General features: G+C 42.1%; 1 long non-coding RNA gene across 1 annotated transcript; it reads left to right on the forward strand.

Moving 5' to 3' along the window:
* Positions 1 to 3,902: 3,902 nt before the first annotated feature.
* On the forward strand, positions 3,903 to 16,589 carry LOC118391556 (uncharacterized). The gene is made up of 3 exons (XR_004827164.2): positions 3,903 to 4,174; positions 6,389 to 6,494; positions 8,181 to 16,589. It is a non-coding gene; the product is annotated as an uncharacterized LOC118391556 (long non-coding RNA).
* The last annotated feature ends 1,827 nt before the right edge of the window (positions 16,590 to 18,416 follow it).

The following is an 18,416-nucleotide window of genomic DNA, read 5'->3' on the forward strand; positions in this document are numbered from 1 at the left end:
ACACACCATTAATACACTGAACAAAAATATAAATGCAACATGCAACAATTTCAAAGAGTTACAGTTCATATAAGGAAATCGCTCAATTGAAATAAATTAAGCCCTAACCTATGGATTTCACATGACTGGGAATACAGATATGCATCTGTTGGTCACATATACCTTAAAGGTAGGGATCAGAAAACCAGTCAGTATCAAGTGTGACCCCCATTTGCCTCATGAGGCGCAACATCTCCTTCGCATAGAGTTGATCAGGCTTCTGATTGTGGCCGAGTAATGTTGTTCCTCTCCTCTTCAATAGCTGTACAAAGTTGCTGGATATTGTCGTACACGTCGATCCAGAGCTTCCCAACATGCTCAATGGCTGACACGTCTGGTGAGTATGCAGACCTTGGAAGAACTGGGACATTTTCAGCTTCCAGGAATTTTGTACAGATTCTTGCGACATGGGGCTGTGCATTATCATGCTGAAACATGAGGTGATGGCAGCGGATGAATGGCACAACAATGGGCCTCAGGATCCCATCATGGTATCTCTGTGCATTCAAATTGCCATCAATAAAATGCAATTGTGTTGTTCCACTTGTATCTTATGCCTGCCCATTCCATAACCCCACTGCCACCATGGGGCACTCTATTCACAACGTTGACATCAGCAAACCGCTCGCCCACACAATGCTATACACGCTATCTGCCCGGTACAGTGCCAGTGGCCATCGAAGGTGAGCATTTTGCCACTGAAGTCTGTTACGACGCTGAACTGAAGTCAGGTCGAGACCCTATAGGGAGGATGACAAGCACACAGATGAGCTTCCCTGAGACGGTTTCTGACAGTTTGTGCAGAAGTTCTTTGGTCGTGCAAACCCACAGTTTCATCAGCTGTCTGGGTGGCTGGTTTCAGACGATCCCACAGGTGAAAAAGCCAGATGTGGAGGTCCTGGGCTGGCATGGTTACACATGGTCTGCGGTTGTGAGGCGAGTTGGACATACTGCCAAATTTTATAAAAACAATGTTTTGAGGTGGCCTATGGTAGAGAAATGAACATTCAATTCTTTCGAAACAGTTCTGGTAGACATTCCTGCAGTCAGCATGCCAATTGCACACTCCCTTAACTTGAGACATTGTGTTGTGTAACAAAACTGCACATTTCAGTGGCATGTTATTGTCCCTAGCACAAGGTGCACATGTGTAATGCTCATGCTGTTTAATCAGCTTCTTGATATTCCACACCTGTCATGCTCAATAACAGGGATATAAACTAATGTGTGCACAAAATGAGAGAAATAAGCTTTTTTTGATGCGTATGGACATTTCTGTGATCTTTTATTTCAACTCATGAAACATGGGACTTACACGTTGTGTTTATATTTTTGTTCAGTATAGTTTTACAATGCAGAAGAATGCCATTCGCAAAACTTAGTGGAAGTGTGGAGGCCCATCAGAAAGATGTGTGGCTGAGGTTAACAAAATGTTCAGAGACAGAATAATGAGCAAGACTCTCTTAAACAGGATGTTCAAGGGAAAATGCTAAGTTTCAAAACACTCCAAACTAACCATCATTTAGTCATGACTTGTCTTGAGGGGGAACAGAAAGCAAAGGCGTTGGCCTCTTGTGAAAGAAGTGTGTGCTCACCTGAAAGATGGTATGGATGACATGGAAAAACTCTCTCACAGGGGAAATGCGATTTATGATTGAGGAATCTCCCCACCTTATCAGCCAACTTCACGTACGTGTGCAGAATGTGGAGGATCTGGTGTGTCTTGGGACCCAGTTTGAGAAGGACTGGAAGCCCCAGCTCTAAACTCAATCTTGTTCCCTCATCCCGGTATCCCAACAAATTTCCTGGGGCTAAACCGTCTCAACAGTTTGTGCCCAAGAATCAAGACAAGAGTCCAGTAATGTGCTGGAGGTGTAAGATCCAACATCCTCCAGGTTCCTGCCCTCTCTATGGCCAGCGTCAGGACACAGAAAATGTTCAAAGGACAGAAGACCGACAGGCATGGTGGCTTTCATTCAATTGGGTCGGCCTCAATGCCATCAGACCCCTGGCTGTCTTATTCCTATTCCTCAATGCCATCCATGAAGCCTTCAGACCCCTGGCTGTCTTATTCCTATTCCTCAACAACTGTTGGTCCCCTTGACTGTTAGGAACTGGAGAGGGAAAGCCATAATGGACACAGGGTTAACTTACACCCTGATGCAGGAGCCCCTCTAGAGAAATATGGTATTACTGCATGAGGAGCTTCGAACCTGGGAGGAAAGACCATTGTCCTTGGCCAATGGAGAACCGACCAATCCCTAGGGCTGGATTGATAAAGCTGCATGAGGAGATTATCACCCTTCCTGTGACTATTCCAGATCCCGGCTTTTGCATTTGCTGTGGTCCTTGGCCTGGACTATATGTTCTTCATTGCACTGATCAGTTTCGATGTCAGAACCATCCCATTGGCTGCGCTCTGACCCTTCAACCTGGAAGTGCACTGATTTCAGGCTGAAGCGATGCCTTTCCTCTACCGAACATCAATGTCATACAGGAATCTCTGGCTGGAGCAACTATTTTCAGTAATCTGGATCTGAACAGCGGATATTGACAGGTGGCAATGGATCCCGCCAGTCAGGACAAGACTGCCTGTTAAATACATGTTTATTCCTGAATGTATTTAGGCTTGCTGTAACGAAGGAGTTGAATACTTATTGACTTGACATTTTCAGCTTTTAAATGTTTTATTAATTTGTAAACATAATTCCACTTTGACATTATGAAGTATAGTGTTTAGGCCAGTAACACAATTTCAAATGAATTCATTTTAAATTCAGGCTTTAACACAACAAAATGTTGGAAAGGTCAAGTGGCGTGAAGGCACTGTATGAGTTACTGTGTCCAACACACTCCATCCACATCAAATCAAAGTTTATTTGTCACGTGCACCTAATACAACAGGTGTAGTGAAATGCTTACTTACAGGCTCTAACCAACAGTGTAAAAAATGTATTAGGTGAACAATAGGTAGGTAAAGAAATAAAACAACAGTAAAAAGACAGGCTATATACAGTAGTGAGGCTATAAAAGTAGCGAGGCTACATACAGACACTGGTTAGTCAGGCTGATTGAGGTAGTATGTGGATATGGAGTTGGGGTTATGTTGGGTACCTACTGACCCCTTGCCTAGTTAAATAAAAAAAGTCCCCAAAAACATTTAGACTTATTTTATCAATGACATGAATTGCTAAATAAAGTTTTAGGGAAATACAGGCAGGCACCACATTACTAAAATACAAAACAGCTCAATCAATCAAGCATCTTGTAAGTATAAAAGCAAATACTGTTTTCAAAAAATAAAAAGTTTGAAAAGGTAGTGTAATGGGATTAGTGTGGTGTACGTGTGAAGATTACAATACTTGAATGAGGCACAAATCACATTATTGTGGGAGCACCTTGTCCAAGAGTATGAATTAGGCTTTTGAGAAGGTTTGAATCCTGCCTACACATTGTTTGAAGTAACACAACTACTGTAGTAGGTGAAAGCTGTGTGGTGGAAAACCTTGGTAGAGCATGGCTGGAGTAGGCATTGTGGTGCTCATGTGAATTTCCTTCGTTTTCCCCGCTTCTGACCAATGCCTATTTCGCATTTTTATAAGTAGAATTGAAAGTTAAGTCACTGTATCTATATGGTGATATGATAACGATGTGAATGTGATGCAGAACTCTCCTCTTTTAAGAGTCAAAATGCACTTTATAAAAAAAAAAAATATTAAATTAGCTACTGAGTCTGACACCAATTTACTCCTCCTGACTCCCACTGGTCACCCCCTTCATAAGAGCATGTGAGTCCAGTTAGCCAGGAGAATTTGATGAATCATTTTGAATGCCCAGTATTGTTGTTCTCTTTTCTACTAAACTAGGCCCGTGGAGAGAGTCTGCTCATTGGCCGAGAGGAGGGAAGGAGAAGACTAGGCGATAGAGGAGTCACTGGGGTCTCCTGGGTTAATATTTGAAGCATATAAGGTTTATTTTTGAGGCCTCTGTGTGTTTGTTCAGTGGCTAATGAGTAGAACTGGCAGCAGGCGGGCAGCTATCTTAGTGGTCGTAGTAAACGGGAGCTATGTTACCTTCACTGCATTTAGGAGCGCCCGGTGAGGACAGCTGATGTACGTAGTGGTGGACTATTTTTGTGAGTTATTTATCTGTTGAAAGTTGACTCAATTCAGTTGATTTAGCAAATTGTTAAATATTATATGAAGTATGCGAGCTTGAACTTTTCGGTTTGAAATTATTTGACAGTATCTGCATGTTTGTTGTATGTCTGGTTGAAGACCGATTGTAAGTTTGTTCCATCCAGTAATTGACCATATGTTACCTTATGTCATATGTCTCCTTGTGCTTCTGATGATTTTTCTATGCATGATGAAAACTTAAAAACTTAAAAAAATAATAATAATTCTGAATGTGTGAAACCAAAAAACTAAATTGTACATACACTTCTGTTTTTATGAGTCACTATGAGTCTTCCAGACCAACATAGTGGAATACTTTAAAAAATATATATATTCCTTGTTGTTCAGAGACAACTACGCTTCTTGGGCATGGGATTATACCACTCCATTGGCTTCCTCATTTCTTGGCTTAATTATTTATCAAATTAATGGCTTCCAATGTGAACTAATTCAATTTTACAATTTCATATCGGCCAGGTCAGGAGATGCCAAATATAATGTCAATGGCTTGAATTGAGAACATTCCCCCCTGTCTTTCCACTCACTCATTGTAGTGTGCGATGCCTGGGTCACAGGGTCTGATCATTTGAAAGGCTAGAATGGCTGCAACTGAAAACATATTGGAGTTGTGGATTCTAGGCATTTCCCCTCAGGCCTCACCCAATGACAGTTGAGAACAGGGCCATGTTTAATGAGCGACCTCAAAAACCTCACGCTAAAACTGATATTGTGTAGTGTTTGTTTACACGTATCTAAGGAGATGTCAGGGTTATTTATCTATGTTGATGGCTTTAGTGGAAAATCTGATATGATTCAATGATGAGGCTTGAGGTTCTAACCTAAAGCAGCTGTTTCCAAGTCTCGTGACTGCAGTTGCTTAGTCTCCCATTAGGAGGTTTGTAGACTGGTTGAAGTGGGAGAGGGATACTTTGTCATGAGAGAAGATCTCCTTATGCAATGTTACGGTTTGAAAATGACCATTGTAAATGCTCGGTCTAGACTGTGTGTTTTATAATATGATTTTCAATGTAGCTCTTATGTCCTGATTCTGTTACGTTTTCATCAGGACAGACCTTTCCTAGATATTTGGTTCTGACAAAAAACTGAGTTTGGAATCCCAGTAGTCTCATGGAACACGGAATGACTTGAGACAATGTTGCCTTAGTTCTTAGATAAAGTGGTTAAGTAATTGAATCATATTCAAGCTGAAGACCAGATTTTAGGCATAAAGGCCACAGTCACTGACACTGCATGCTGACATGGCATGTGATATACACAGCCAGACTACCCTCTGTGTCTTCCAGACTACCCACCCTCTGTGTCTTCCAGACTACCCACCCTCTGTGTCTTCCAGACTACCCACCCTCTGTGTCTTCCAGACTACCCACCCTCTGTGTCTTCCAGACTACCCACCCTCTGTGTCTTCCAGACTACCCACCCTCTGTGTCTTCCAGACTACCCACCCTCTGTGTCTTCCAGACTACCCACCCTCTGTGTCTTCCAGACTACCCACCCTCTGTGTCTTCCAGACTACCCACCCTCTGTGTCTTCCAGACTACCCACCCTCTGTGTCTTCCAGACTAAAAACCTAAAACAGTCTCTGTCTGTCTGGAAACCCTGTCTGTCTGTCTGTCTGGAAACCCTGTCTGTCTGTCTGGAAACCCTGTCTGTCTGTCTGTCTGGAAACCCTGTCTGTCTGTCTGTCTGTCTGTCTGTCTGGAAACCCTGTCTGTCTGTCTGTCTGGAAACCCTGTCTGTCTGGAAACCCTGTCTGTCTGTCTGGAAACCCTGTCTGTCTGTCTGGAAACCCTGTCTGTCTCTCTGTCTGTCTGGAAACCCTGTCTGTCTGTCTGGAAAACCTGTCTGTCTCTCTGTCTGTCTGGAAACCCTATCTGTCTGTCTGGAAACCCTGTCTGTCTGTCTGGAACCCTGTCTGTCTGTACTTGTTGTGTCACTAGCACTAATATTGTAAGTATTCCTAGTTGGGTTATGTCAATGTTGAATTTTGAATACCAGTATAACACTAAATGATCAGTCTAATCTGCTTGACCACAATGCCACATGCGGTGCCTTTCACTTAGAGGACATCAAGTCGCTCCCCTTGTGACATTTGTGTGTTGTGCTGTTGTTTCTGATACACTAACACCCCACCACTTTACTCTGTCTTTCAGGTCGGCTGTATCGACTCAACCATTCAGAGCCTGGCACTCATGGACATGACCCTGGGCCAAGAACATGTATGTAAAGCGCTGCACGGCCACCTCTCTCTCCATACACGTACGTTTATTTATTTGTTTTTTAACAGTCAGCTTGGCAGGATGTCCGATCCAAAGTTCTCTCCTGTAGCAGGAACTGCTGAAAGCATAACAAAAAAACAGGGACTAACTTGAAGGTGGAACGCAAACAAATATATTTTCTGTCATTTCCGATAAACATTTGGTCGCATTTTTGTAGAATCATTTGGTGGTCGGTTTGTGCAAAACATTTAGGGTGAATACTTTGGATTCTTCTACGAACTTAAAAATATAATTATTATTATTATTTTTTTTAATTAAAGTGTCACATGCACGGAAAACAACAGGTTCACCTTACAGTGATATGCTTACTTACAATCCTTAACCAACAATGCCGTTTTACAAAATATTGAAAAATAACTCATATTTAGAGCACATTTTGTTTTAATTTTTAATTTAATTATCTTGCGAGAAAATTTTGAAATGTAATCTAACCAATTAATATCCTCATATTAATGTTAATAAGTTAAGACCAAGCCATAATGGTAAATAGCTTGTAACCTTCTGTTTAACATATCTATAATAATAATATAATAATAATAATATATGCCATTTAGCTGACGCTTTTATCCAAAGCGACTTACAGTCATGTGTGCATACATTCTACGTATGGGTGGTCCCGGGAATCGAACCCACTACCCTGGCGTTACAAGCGCCATGCTCTACCAACTGAGCCACAGAAGGACCACATATCTACTTGAATATTGGTGTGTTTCTACATATACTGTAAGTTGGTGTGTGTTTACATTTGTACATAATATATAATAATATATGCCATTTAGCAGATGCTTTTATCTAACGCGTGCATACATTTCACGTACTGCTGGTCCAACTGAGCTACAGAGAGGACTATATGAATGTTGGTGTGTGTTTCTACATGTGTTTACATTGTATCCCCTGATACCAGTCAGTCAGGAGGCGACTCATTCAGGAGGAGTACATCACTCCTGCCAGACTTCCGACTATGAACGGTCCGTTTTCAGTTAGATTGATATTTCTACGTGTGTGTGCTGACATTTTATACCTTGTAGTTTCTCATCAGGTGTCTCAGTCAGGAGGACAGTGGGATCATCAATCCTCTCAGAGTTAGACCTCAGACTATGAACTGTCCATTTTCAGTTATCATGGTACCGGTGCTGTGTGCCTGTCAAGTACAGTACTATGATAACTGAAGATTGGCAGTGCCATCGCAGTGGTTCTCTGTGCAACCTTCTGAGGCAGCCAGGCCTAAAGATCACTGGTTTCTTTCAATTCTGAGTATCAACATTCTAGAATCTACTATATGTATTATCTGTTTTCTGATTCTGAATTCTCAGTAATGATGTTGTCCTATTTGGAATTTCCCTGATGTGTATATTTTGTTGTCTATGGGGGATCATGGAGACCTTTGAGCTGCTATTTAGTTGTTTGAAGGCATCCCAAAGCACACACTGTCCTGGGTCATCTCTGACATCACACAGGGGCAGAGGTCACAGTGCTTCTCAGTATTCCATTGTGTTTGACTTCCCCTCTGGCCTTCACGGCCTGTTTGTAGGATGCTCTAGTGTTTTGTATTTGACTGTGTTGTAAAATAACAAATAATCTCTTCGTGAGCTAGCTTGTTGCACTGCTGTATTTGAGTTGCCAAGCCACCCACCTGAAATAGTCTCACTTTCTCACTCACTCCCAGGTTTGACATACTCAGACACGACAGACTTCTTCCAGATGAGGTTTAAGATGGAGACTCCGACATCATCAAATCTGTTGTTCTGCCCAAGTTGTTCTGAACAAGGCAGTTAACCTGTTCCTAGGCCGTCATTGAAAATAAGAATTTGTTCTTAACTGACTTGCCTGGTTAAATAAAGGTCAAATAAAAAAAAATCATTGGAGGACAAGAGGGAAGGAGGAGACCAAGTACCGATGACCTGTGTTGAGAGCTGGGTTTACCAACATCAGCAAATCAATATTTTTTATACCAGAGTCGTTCTTGAATTACGGTGGCATTTGGGTATGGTGTAATTAAAAGCAACATTCTTTCTAGATTTGTATTTATTGAAATGTATTGACCATTAGGATAACATTGTGCCACCAGTAGGAGTTGTAACACCAATGAGAATTTTGTTTATTGAGGATTTTCTTAAATTGGAGGCCACCGATACTTAAATCTAAGATCATTAACCCATAAAATAGTTGACTAAAGGGATATGATTAATAATTGAGCTCATAATGTTATTTCCCTTTTTAAATTGACTAACCCCAAGTGACACTGGATTCAGACACACCACATTATCAATGGAATCCTCAAATGTATGACATAATAAAAAATAGTGTGATTAGCTAACAATTTTCTTTAATAAAGACGTCTCCCCCGATGTTTTCCACTGGAGGGAATGGTCGAGGTCCTTGTATATCTTTGTAATGAGTGGTTTTTCAGGCGGTAACTCCAAGGAAATAAAACTGAGGGACAGATATAGTAGTAAAAATATATATATTTTTAATAGCCTTTGTTTTCATTGATCTAAACAATATCTTAAATACCTTTTTCATATTCTAACATTCCAAATAATATTTAGCTCTAAATCCCCAAAACGTCACTACAACTTCACACATCACTACCTGGACAAGCCAATGTGATTGCTTGCCCTAAGTACTTTATACTGCAAAACTTTTTGTTAATACATTGTTTAATGGACTTGCATTACAGTACCTAAGAGGTGGCGAAGTATGTCTATGATAAGACGCTGCTCTACCTTCTTGACAGCACTGTCAACAAGGCAGGTCCTACAGGCCTACGATTGTTCAGTCGTGTGGTCAGGTGCCACAAAAAAGGACTTTGGAAAATTGCATTTGGTTCAGAACAGGGCAGCGCGGCTGGCCCTTGAATGTACACAGAGAGCTAATGTTAATAATATACAGGTCAATCTCTCCTGGTAATAATGGAGGAGAGATTGATTTCATCACTTCTTGTATTTATGAGAGGAATTGACATGTTGAACGCACCAAGCCGTCTGTTTGAACTCCTGGGACACAGCTCGGACACCCAGGCATATCCCACAAGATATGCCACAAGAGGTCTCTTCACAGTCCCCAAATCCAGAACAGACTATGGAAAGCGCACAGTACTAAATAGAGCCATGACAACATGGAACTCTATTCCACATCTCGTAACTCATGCAAGCAGTAAAATTAGATACAAAAAAATATATATATATTAAAATCTTTTAAACACCTTATCGAACATCGGGGACTGTGAATCAATACAAACATTGGAGCATAAACACACGATAGCATACGCACTATATAGTCACGTGCACATGGATTTTGTACGGTATATATGTGGTGGAGTAGGGTACCTGAGGGCACACAGTCTGAATGTACTGTTTTTATAATTGTATGAACTGCCTTCATTTTGCTGCCTTGGCAGCAGCTAATGGGGGTACATAATAAATACAAATTGTTTTATTATTGTCTAACTATTTGTCCGTTTTTCATGGTTGCAAAGGCCACCACAATTCAAGAATGAACCATGTATGATTCTGTGGCACTCTCACCCGTGTCTCCGAGGCACTTTGGTATGCCAAGATACCTGTCTGTAGGCTATGTTATTGGACTGTTCTCTCTCTGACCCTCCTCCAAAATTGCACTGAGTCTTGATTCTTATTCGTACCTTAATGTTCCTTTCATTGTTGTTAATAGTTGTGTTCATATTTATTAAGTTAAGTTGCCGATAATGATCCTTCCAGTTTTCATCATCTGGATTCTCTCCTGCTGTAGAACATTAAATTAACAGCCCTCCCTCTGTAGGATCCATTTCAGTAATTCAGCAGGGTAAATAGATGGGTATGTGCATACCGTATGCCCTGTGATACTGTATTCAGTATCACAGTATCACATATGTACGTCTATGGTGCCTCCCCAGGGTTACTATGTATGTCTATGGTGCCCGCCCAGGGTTAATATGCATGTCTATGGTGCCCGCCCAGGGTTAATATGTATGTCTATGGTGCCTGCCCAGGGTTAATATGTATGTCTATGGTGCCTGCCCAGGGTTAATATGTATGTCTATGGTGCCTGCCCAGGGTTAATCTGCATGTCTATGGTGCCTGCCCAGGGTTAATATGCATGTCTATGGTGCCTGCCCAGGGTTAATATGCATGTCTATGGTGCCCGCCCAGGGTTAATATGTATGTCTATGGTGCCTGCCCAGGGTTAATATGTATGTCTATGGTGCCTGCCCAGGGTTAATATGCATGTCTATGGTGCCTGCCCAGGGTTAATATGCATGTCTATGGTGCCTGCCCAGGGTTAATATGTATGTCTATGGTGCCTGCCCAGGGTTAATATGTATGTCTATGGTGCCTGCCCAGGGTTAATATGCATGTCTATGGTGCCCGCCCAGGGTTAATATGCATGTCTATGGTGCCTGCCCAGGGTTAATATGCATGTCTATGGTGCCTGCCCAGGGTTAATATGTATGTCTATGGTGCCTGCCCAGGGTTAATATGTATGTCTATGGTGCCTGCCCAGGGTTAATATGCATGTCTATGGTGCCTGCCCAGGGTTAATATGTATGTCTATGGTGCCTGCCCACAGTTAATATGTATGTCTATGGTGCCTGCCCAGGGTTAATATGTATGTCTATGGTGCCTGCCCACAGTTAATATGTATGTCTATGGTGCCTGCCCATGGTGACAGGCCATCAGCTTACAGTAGCTGTTCTACATAGCCAACAGTGCCCTGCAGCAGCATCAGAATGCCTCAGCAAAGGCCTCCCTCCACCTACTGCCCATGGACCTAACCATTGATGTTTGCAGATCTGTATGGCGGAAGCTTCACCTCTACACTGCTAATATCTATCTAGACCCTTCAGATCGGCAAACATGCCCATATTAGGGCCAAGGGGAAGGGGTAGGTAGAGATTGAATTGAGACCAGCTGTAGTCGTCAATGTGCTGAAAGAAGAAACCTTGTATGCCTTCATGATCCACACAGGGCTGCTTCAACAGCCACAGGGTGGCGCTAGCTATTTGTCTAACAGTCCTCTGGTACTGTACTGTGTAGTTGTATGTAAACATGTTAAGATATACAGTGGTACGGTATGAAACTGTAACCTATAGTTAGTTATATGTAACTAGCCATTTATAAAGTTTGATTTGTGAAAATATAAGTGTGTGATGTTAACACTTTTTTGTGATCTGGTCACTTGGTGTAAAACATGAGGTTTCTGGGTGGGTTGTGATGTGAAATAGTTGAGGCTGACAGAGTGCACCTGTCACTTCATTTTTTTGCCTGGCAACTCAACAGAAGACCATACTAGAAACAAGTATTTGAATGTTTTAGGTTTAATTTATTTGCACCAAAGAAAATAAGTCATCAAATACAATACAGATCAAAACTAATACATATAAAACGGGTTGCAGGTTGGAAGCCCAATGGCTGATTTATAAACCACACCTCAGCAACAGTTGAAGTCAGAAGTTTACATACAACTTAGCCAAATACCTTTTAAACTCAGTTTTTCACAATTCCTGACATTTAATCCTATTAACAATTCCCTGTTTTAGGTCAGTTAGGATCACCACTTTATTTTAAGAATGTGAAATGTCAGAATAACAGTAGAGTGATTTATTTCAGCTTTTATTTCTTTCATCACATTTCCAGTGGGTCAGAAGTTTACATACACTCAATTAGTATTTGGTAGCATTGTCTTTAAATTGTTTAACTTGGGTCAAACGTTTTGGGTAGTCTTCCACAAGCTTCCCACAATAAGTTGGGTGAATTTTGGCCCATTCCTCCGGACAGAGTTGGTGTAACTGAGGCAGGTTTGTAGGCCTCCTTGCTCGCACACACTTTTTCAGTTCTGCCAGATTTTCAGATTTTCTGTGGGATTGAGGTCAGGGCTTTGTGATGGCCTCTCCCAATATCTTGACCTTGTTGTCCTTAAGCCATTTTGCCACAACTTTGGAAGTATGCTTGGGGTCATTGTCCATTTGGAAGACCCATTTTCGACCAAGCTTTAACTTAACTGATGTCTTGAGATGTTGCTTCAATATATCCCCATAATTTTCCTACCTCATTATGCCATCTATTTTGTGAAGTGTACCAGTCCCTCCTGCAGCAAAGCACCCCACAACCTGATGCTGCCACCCCTGTGCTTCAGGGTTGGGATGGTGTTCTTCGGCTTGCAAGCCTCCCCCTTTTTCCTCCTAACATAACAATGGTCATTATGGCCAAACAGTTTCATCAGACCAGATGATATTTCTCCAAAAAGTACGATCTTTGTCCCTATGTGCAGTTGCAAACCGTAGTCTGGCTTTTTTATGGTGGTTTTGGAGCAGTGGTTTCTTCCTTGCTGAGCGTCCTTTCAGGTTATGTCGATATAGGACTTGTTTTACTGTAGATATAGATACTTTTGTAGCTGTTTCCTCCAGCATCTTCACAAGATCCTTTGGTGTTGTTCTGTGATTGATTTGCACTTTTCGCACCAAAGTACGTTCATCTCTAGGAGACAGAACGCTTCTCCTTCCTGAGCGGTATGATGGCCGCGTGGTCCCATGGTGTTTATACTTGTCTCCCCTCATTATTGATTAGAAGTTCCAAGACAGCGTATGTAAACAGTGTATTCCACGACAGCATATGTCAGCTTCTGACTTCAACTGTATAAGTCTCCAGCTTCAGTGATTTCCTCTGTCCTCTCTCACCTACTTTTGAAAAAGGTCAAAGGTAATCGAGGAGAGGGAATTTAGACATTCTTTCTCCACTTGTGAATGACATATAGAGGGGTGGATGACATAAACAAATGGAATCAGCTGCGCAAGACATTTAATAGATAAAATGATAAGTAGCATATTGTTTTTAAACACGTGCATGCTTTTCTCCACAGACTAAAAAAAAGTGGATTCAAAGGGGGGGTGTGGCTGATTTCAAAACTCTTCTGGGAAAGACTCCGTTATGATACACATGACTATCTTCGATGAAAGGTGGCTATCGAGGAGGGGAGGACTCTTCCGTTCACCTACTAACCAATTGACATCTCTATCAGTTTCCGAGTCACGGAGGAGAGGGCAGAGGATGGACCTTTGTCTAAATGAGAATAAGTCTATAAGTAGTAGGCTACAACTTCCTGCTCAGCATCATAACGTCGGAGACCAATTCATCTTATTTGATTGTTCTTTTGTTGAGATTACATTTAATTTATTCAAGTATGCATTCATCTTTATTAAACACATTGTTAAAAACAATATCAGATATTGAAAGGATCCTTTCAGTTCGACTAGCTCACCATGACAAATCATAAAAATATACATATATTACTCATAAAAGCAGTCTGATTTGATTTGACAATTTAAAATACATTACAAAAGGCACAGATACATATATATTTGTCTGCAGCAAAGTGATAATCTGTTGTTATCATCAGAAAGTTGAGTGGTTTGGTTCATCAACCTTGCTTCCTGACTCTATACTATAGCTTAATTGACCCATATCTCATTTACTGTAATATTGTCTGAGCCAGTACATATGCCCCCAACCTACACAAATGACTCATCATACAAAATAACTCTGCAAGACTGGCTACCTCCTCTAAATACCTGGCTCCATCTGAACCTTTGTTTAAGAAACTCAATGTCTTGTCTATTTATGACATCACTGTACACCAATTATGCACTATCATCTACAATCCTCATACCTCCCAGACAGTTTACCTAAACCCTTCAATGGATTCTTCCAGGCTCATTCTGAGATCCATCTATATAACACAAGACACTGTGATCACATTCACCCTCCCCACTGCTGCACCTCACATAGTAAATCCTCTATCAGATACAGAGGTAGCATACTCTGGAATTCTTATCTTCACATTGCCAAAACCTCATCATCCCTCAGTAACTTTAAGCGAAGACTGGGGGTCAGCCTGATGAACCAAACTACTCAGTAATCTCCTGCATATAGCCCAACTCTCTCACTCACAATGCACACACACACACACACACATTTAAACAAAACATTTACTGTTTATTATTTTTGTGATTGCTGATCGGTTAATTTGTACATTTTATAATTAGTTTTATCCAGGGATTTTTCTACTTATGTATTGTACATACAGTTGAAGTCGGAAGTTTACATACACTTCAGTTGGAGTCATTAAAACTCGTTTTTAAACCACTCCACAAATTTCTTGTTAACAATCTATAGTTTTGGCAAGTCGGTTAGGACAGCTACTTTGTGCATGACACAAGTAATTTTCCCAACAATTGTTTACAGACAGATTATTTCACTTATAATTCACTGTATCACAATTCCAGTGGGCCAGAAGTTTACATACACTAAGTTGACTGTGCCTTTAAACAGCTTGGAAAATTCCAGAAAATGATGTCATGGTTTGAGAAGATTCTGATAGGCTAATTGACATCATTTGAGTCAATTGGAGGTCAAGCTCAGTGCCTCTTTGCTTGACATAATGGGAAAATCAAAAGAAATCAGCCAAGACCTCAGAAAAAATATTGTTGACTTCCACAAATCTGGTTCATCCTTGGGAGAAATTTCTAAACGCCTGAATGTACCACGTTCATCTGTACAAACAATAGAACACAAGTATACACACCATGGGACAACGCGGCCGTCATACCGTTCAGGAAAGACACGCGTACTGTCTCCTAGAGATGAACATACTTTGGTGCGAAAAGTGCAAATCAATCCCTTAACAACAGCAAAGGACCTTGTGACGATGCTGGAGGAAACAGTATCTATATTCACAGTAAAATTCGTCCCATATCGAAATAACTTGAAAGGATGCTCAGCAAGGAAGAAGCCACTGCTCCAAAACCGCCATAAAAAGCTAGACTACGGTTTGCAACTGCACATGGGGACAAAGATCGTACTTTTTGGAGAAATGTCCTCTGGTCTGATGAAACAAAAATAGAACTGTTTGGCCATAATGACCATCGTTATGTTTGGAGGGAATAGGGGGCTAGCTTGCAAGCCGAACAACACCATCCCAACCGTGAAGCACGGGGGTGGCAGCATCATGTTGTGGGGGTGCTTTGCTGCAGGAGGGACTGGTGCACTTCACAAAATAGATAGCACTATGAGGAAGAAAAATTATGGGGATATATTGAAGCAACATCTCAAGACATCAATCAGGAAGTTAATGCTTGGTCGAAAATGGGTCTTCCAAATGGGCAATGACTCCAAGCATACTTCCAAAGTTGTGGCAAAATGGCTTAAGGACAACAAGGTCAAGGTATTGGAGTGGCCATTACAAAGCCCTGACCCCAATCCTATAGAACATTTGTGGGCAGAACTGAAAAAGTGTGTGCGAGCAAGGAGGCCTACAAACCTGACTCAGTTACACCAGCTCTGTCAGGATGAAATGCAATGCTATCAAATACTAATTGAGTGTATGTAAACTTCTGACCCACTGGGAATGTGATGAAAGAAATAAAAGCTCAAATAAATCATTCCCTCTACTATTTTTCCTGACATTTCACATTCTTAAAATAAAGTGGTGATCCTACCTGACCTAAGAAAGGGCATTTTTAAATGCCAGGAACTGTGAAAAACTGAGTTGTAATATATTTGGCTAAGGTTTGTGTGTCACGACTTCCACCGAAGTTGTTTCCTCTCCTTGTTCGGGCGGTGTTTGGCGATCGGCGTCACCGGTCTTCCAGGCGTCGTCGATGAACTTTTCATTTTCCATTTGTTTTGTCTTGCTTTCCTACACACCTGGTTTCCATTTCCCTCTTTAAGTGTTGTGTATTTAACCCTCTGTTCCCCCCATGTCCTTGTGTGGAATGGTTTGTTTGTAAGTGCTTGTGCACTATGTTGCTGGTGCGCGTCGGGTTTTGTACCCATGTAGATTATTTTTTTATTACCGTTGGTTTTGAAATTAAACTGCTCTCCTGCGTCTGACTTCACTGCCACCAGTTCCGCAACCCTTACATTGTGTAAACTTCTGACTTCAGCTGGATGTACGCACCACTTTTCCGTTATTTTATTTTTTTAAATATTTTTTTACAATATTTTTTTTATATATATTTTGGGGGATTATGTTGTGTATGTCCATTACATGAAATCCAAATAAAAATCCATTTAAATTACAGGTTGAAATACAGGTTGTATATATACCAGCGACTCCTGTGGCGGGCCGGGCGCAAGAGCGCCCAAGGTTGCCCAATGTGCGGCTGGCTTCCGGGTTGGATGCGCGCTGTGTTAAGAAGCAGTGCGGCTTGGTTGGGTTGTGTATCGGAGGAGGCATGAATTTCAACGTTTGTCTCTCCCGAGTACGGGAGTTGTAGCGATGAGACAAGATAGTAGCTACTAACAATTGGAAACCACGAAATTGGGGAGAAAAAGGGGGTACAATTTTTAAAAAAGAAAAAAAAGAAGAAAGAAAAACACCAAAGAAAGATGCCCAGGGTCCCCGCTCTTCTGCATGAACGTGCCTTAGGCATGCTGCAAGGAGGCATGATGACTGCAATGTCCGTACTGTGAGATGTCTAAGACAGCGCTACAGGGAGACAGGACGGACAGCTGATCGTCCTCGCGGTGGCAGACCATGTGTAACAACACCTGCACAGGATCGGTACATCCGAACATCACACCTGCGGGACAGGTACAGGATGGCAACAACTGCCCGAGTTACACCAGGAACGCACAATCCCTCCATCAGTGCTCAGACTGTCCGCAATAGGCTGAGAGAGGCTGGACTGAGGGCTTGTAGGCCTGTTATAAGGCAGGTCCTCACCAGACATCTCCGGCAACAACGTCGCCTATGGGCACAAACCCACCGTCGCTGGACCAGACAGGACTGGCAAAAAGTGCTCTTCACTGACAAGGTGCGGTTTTGTCTCACCAGGGGTGATGGTCAGATTCACGTTTATCGACCAAGGAATGAGCGTTACACCGAGGCCTGTACTCTGGAGCGGGATCGAGGTGGAGGGTCCGTCATGGTCTGGGGCGGTGTGTCACAGCATTATCGGACTGAGCTTGTTTTCATTGTAGGCAATCTCAATGCTGTGCGTTACTGGGAAGACATCCTCCTCCCTCATCCTGACATGACCCTCCAGCATGACAATGCCACCACCCATACTGCTCAATCTGTGCGTGATTTCCTGCAAGACAGGAATGTCAGTGTTTTGCCATGGCCAGCGAAGAGCCCAGATCTCAATCTCATGGGACCGGTTGGATCGGAGGGTGAGGGCTGGGGCCATTCCGCCAAGAAATGGCAGGGGCCTTGGTGGAAGAGTGGGGTAACATCTCACAGCAAGAACTGGCAAATCTGGTGTAGTCCATGAGGAGGAGATGCACTGCAGTACTTAATGCAGCTGGTGGCCACTCCAGTTACTGACTGTTACTTTTGATTTTGAACCCACCCCATTGTTCAGGGACACATTATTCCATTTCTGTTAGTCACATGTCTGTGGAACCTGTTCAGTTTGTCTGTTGTTGAATCTTATTATGTTCATACAAATATTTACACGTTAAGTTTGCTGAAAATAAACGCAGTTGACAGTGAGATGACGTTTCTTTTTTTGCTGAGTTTATTTCTATTATTCATTTCCTTTGACTTTGATGCCTCATTATTCAGTATTGCTCTGTTCAAGTATACTGTGATTTTGCTGTGATCTCATAGGGGTGTCAAAGGGCTGACTGTGAAGACTCTGAGAGACTCTGGGTTGAGGTCAATGATAAAGTAGTCTACAGTACTACTGCCAAGAGATGAGCTATAGGTGTACCTACTGTAGGAGTCCCCTCAAAGCCTAGCATTGACTATGTACATGCCCAGCGTGCGACAGAGCTGCAGGTGTTGTGACTTGTTTTTTTTTGGTTATGTTGTTGTAGTTGTGCATATGGGGGAGGGAATGCTGTCACCTCCAGGTAGGTGTTTGTCCCCCTGTGTGCTGAGGGTGTCAGGTTCTTGTCCA

Source organism: Oncorhynchus keta, chromosome 12 (assembly GCF_023373465.1).
Source record: "Oncorhynchus keta strain PuntledgeMale-10-30-2019 chromosome 12, Oket_V2, whole genome shotgun sequence".
Classification (NCBI taxonomy): Eukaryota; Metazoa; Chordata; class Actinopteri; order Salmoniformes; family Salmonidae; genus Oncorhynchus; species Oncorhynchus keta.